Source organism: Austrofundulus limnaeus, unplaced genomic scaffold (assembly GCF_001266775.1).
Source record: "Austrofundulus limnaeus strain Quisiro unplaced genomic scaffold, Austrofundulus_limnaeus-1.0 Scaffold29, whole genome shotgun sequence".
Lineage (NCBI taxonomy): Eukaryota > Metazoa > Chordata > Actinopteri > Cyprinodontiformes > Rivulidae > Austrofundulus > Austrofundulus limnaeus.
Window position 1 is genome coordinate 6,462 of NW_013952431.1, and position 3,589 is coordinate 10,050.

At 40.7% G+C, this 3,589-nt stretch overlaps 1 long non-coding RNA gene across 2 annotated transcripts in view; it reads right to left on the bottom strand.

Moving 5' to 3' along the window:
- The window catches only part of LOC106515398 (uncharacterized), a 5,885-nt gene extending 2,545 nt beyond the window's left edge, over positions 1-3,340 (bottom strand). Inside the window, exon 1 of one of the 2 annotated variants that reach the window (XR_001310002.1) lies at positions 3,322-3,340. This is a non-coding gene — a long non-coding RNA (uncharacterized LOC106515398). Of the gene's footprint in view, positions 1-2,933; positions 2,986-3,321 lie in introns of those variants that run through there. The other variant, XR_001310003.1, reaches the window with a different exon arrangement.
- Positions 3,341-3,589: the final 249 nt, after the last annotated feature.

A 3,589-nucleotide genomic window follows, 5' to 3' on the forward strand; every position in this document is an offset into this window, starting at 1 on the left:
ATAGTGGACATTAGTTAATAATCAGCATAGGGTGTATTCAAACCCTATTCTGCATGACTTGAAATATTAAAGCAATTTTGTTTGTATGATCATCAGCTCTCAAAAGCTATATTACGACTGCAGCCTTTACATTAGGGGTGCCAAACATTTTCCCTGAGAGGGCCAAAATTAAAATCAATCTGAGAGCCGCGGGCCAAATGCAATAATATAAGAAATGCAAATATTAACTAAAGTTGTTTTATTTTTATGATTAAGCTAGCAGCCAGCGTGATTGCCTACAGTCTTTTTTATTTTTATTTTTTCAGCCCATGGACATGGAGAAAACTTGTGCTCAGGCAGCAAAGGCTCATGGGACTTTTCATAATTTAAAATTTGAGTATATGTGGTCTTAATGTGTGCAAATCTAGATACGGGCTTAAATCTAATCTAAATTTCTCATATAGTTACTTGTATTTTATATTTAATCTTAACATAATTACAATCTAGTAACCAGAACAACTGCCGGTGGGCCAAATCAAATGGCTTGGCGGGCCAATTTTGGCCCACGGGCCCCACTTTGTGCACCTCTGCTTTACATGATAAGTTTTTACCCCGATTGGCCTTTTATTAAGATTACTTGTGTCCATGCTACTGAGACGCATCAACTTCTTCTAAATAAGACAAACATATCTGTGGTGAGAAGTGAAAATGTAATGCTCCAGGAGTTCAGGACATGATTTCTGGTTACGTTAAATTAGAAGGCCATTAAATTAATATTAATAATAAAATAACCTTAGTTTTGCAATTGTCATTTTTCTAGTTTTGTTTTTAATTTCCTACCTGGTCTTTGATGAACAACAGATGCAAGTTTGGAAAAGCATTTGAGCAGTTTGCTGCTGTGAAGTATTTAAAGATAATACAAAGGAGAAAAAAAGTGAAAAAGTGAAAAAGTGCTTGTTGCTGCATAACCTGATAAGAATCACAAGGTCCCTTTCAAACTATTTGTAGTGCAACGTGAGAAAAAATATAAGCAAGTGCAAAAAAAAAAAAACACATTTGAATGGGCTGCCAATCTCTCAGATGGGAAATGTTCCAGCAAGTTTACCTTAAAGTTGAATCAGATCATACAAGATTAGAACTGACTTTAAACCCATATAGCCTCAGAATAACAAGATCAGAGAAGTGACCACCAACCTACCACATTCCCATACTGCAATTTCCACCAAACATAAAATGTAAAAAGATAAACCTCAAAATTTATTTTTAACCTTTGACCTCCATCCACTCATAATGGATCCTGCTGCTGGTCATTGTTCTGGTATTCAGAACTCTGGGGAACCCAGAGTTATGGTAAATTAACTTTGAGTTTCAATTGAAACTATTTGTCCAGAAACAGGAATATCTGCAGCTCACATGATGTTTTATCTATGGTTCAAAAAGAGAGCCGTGCTGTGGGCCCATCTGGGAGGTTAACATGTCGTCACACAGCTGCAGCACCTGCACATATTTCTCTCTGAGGCAGTGCGATAAAACACAAACGTCCTTTTAGATGTAAAATTTAAAAAACCATGAGCTCACAAATTACGAGACAGTGTGTGAGATATACGTATATCCTGACTCACGTTTTGTTTCCTCCGTGTGTCTGTTTGAACAACCACACACACACACACACACACACACACACACACACACACACACACACACACACACACACACACACACACACACTGCACATGTGTGGAGGTATTGCAGTGTGTTTGTTCTTTGCCTGAATGTGTATTTCTAGTGAAAAAACACAAACTGTACATATGTCAGGATGTTATTTACGCATCTCCTCTGTGTCTCTGAGCGTGTTGGCTCCAGATGTGTGGGGGTCAGAGCAGGACTGCCCTCCCTGTTTCAGAGGATTCCAGGTGTGGAACCCCATGCTCCCTGGACCCTGAGACATGGTGAAGGGTCACTTTATAAAAAAAAAAAAAACATGAAATATAACCACTAACCTGATGAACCTTGTTTATTCACTGATTTGTGGCAGATTTTACAATGATGAATATCTATAGCCTCAGTATGGTTTGGTTAATTTTTTTTTGTTGTAACAATGCTTCTTGGCAGTAAATATTATATCACTAGAAAGCCTGTTTATCTCACGGCGGCTGTGTTGGAGTGGCTAGGGGAGTCGTCCCATAACCAGTAGGTTGCCGGTTTGATCCCCGTTCCAGCTGTCTCAGTCATTGTGTCCTTGGGCAAGACACTTCACCCGCATTGACTGCTGATGGTGGTCAGAGGGTCCAGTGGCACTGCATGGCACTGTCAGTGTGGCCCAGGGCAGCTGTGGCTATGGCTTACTACCATCAGTGTGTGAATGGGTGAATGACTGAAGTGTAAAATGCTTTGGGGTCCATATGGACTTGATTAGGCGCTAAGTTCAAGCCATTTACCATTTTCTTTTGCTGCGTTTAATATAATGTATTTGTGGGTTGAGCATGTGGAATGCACCCATGAAAAAATTGCCAAATCTTTTCTGATAATGACAACTTATTTCGCTATTGTCACTTGTTTTGTTCCTGATTGTCAGTACCAATGACATGTATTGGCTATGCATGCTTCAGAAGACTGACCACTGTGGTACTGAAGTACTGGTTAGGGGTTAGTCCCGTTCTGTTTTGTCCCGAGGCTTATCAGAAGGAGATCTTCTGGTCTCGGCCCGTGGAGCTCCAGCGTGGAAAAAGTTTGCGCCGCCATATTGGAAGGGGCAAGGTGTTTGTTCGTTCATTTATCAGGGCTAGATCTCCGTGGAGAATTGCACCAGATTGTCCTTGCCTCGAATAATATAGTCGCTCTGTCCGACCAAGTAAAGTCAGGTGATAGCGCCTCTAGCCAATACACCTCATTGGTCAGTACCTGTGAGCAACCAGTGGCAATCCCATATCTAAACAGTCTGGTACCAAACTTACCTCTACAGGGTGGGGTTTGGGGATAGCCTGGAATAGCCTGTCTGCAGTTCTGACCTCAACTCCACTGAATAACTTGCACAAGATGTTTGTTCCAGAATGACCAACACAATCAAACAACTGACTAGTGACAAATGCTGGTTGAAGAATAGTGAAGCCATCCCATGGGTGTGTGTGACTAGGCTGGTGAAGTACATAAGGAGGAGGAGCCAAGCTGTTTTGATTGTTTTGGATGGGTATGCTATCATTATCATGATTGAATAGTTGAGGAACTCAAAATGCAGTCAAAAGTGTCATAATCTGTATTTATTTTCCTTGGTTTTCTAGTGTTTTCTGTGTTTTCCTGTGTATCTCTCCCCTGCTGTCATTCCTCCAGCCCTCCCTCGCTCACCTGTTTCCTCTTGTGTCTCCTCCAGGTGTTTCTTGTTGTCCCTAATTAGTTTACCTTTACATTGTGTGTCCTGTATTCAGTGTTTGTCCATTCATTGTGCTGTTTACAGCCAGTGTGGTGTCCTTCAAATGTGCCTTTGTGAGTTGTGTTGCCTTGACAGCTCTTTATTTTGGTTTAAATAAACTTTATTTACATTTTGGATTTTGCCTGCATCCTTGGTCATTCTGCCTCAACCTCACAAAAAGAGGCTGAAAGGATGCAAAAAATA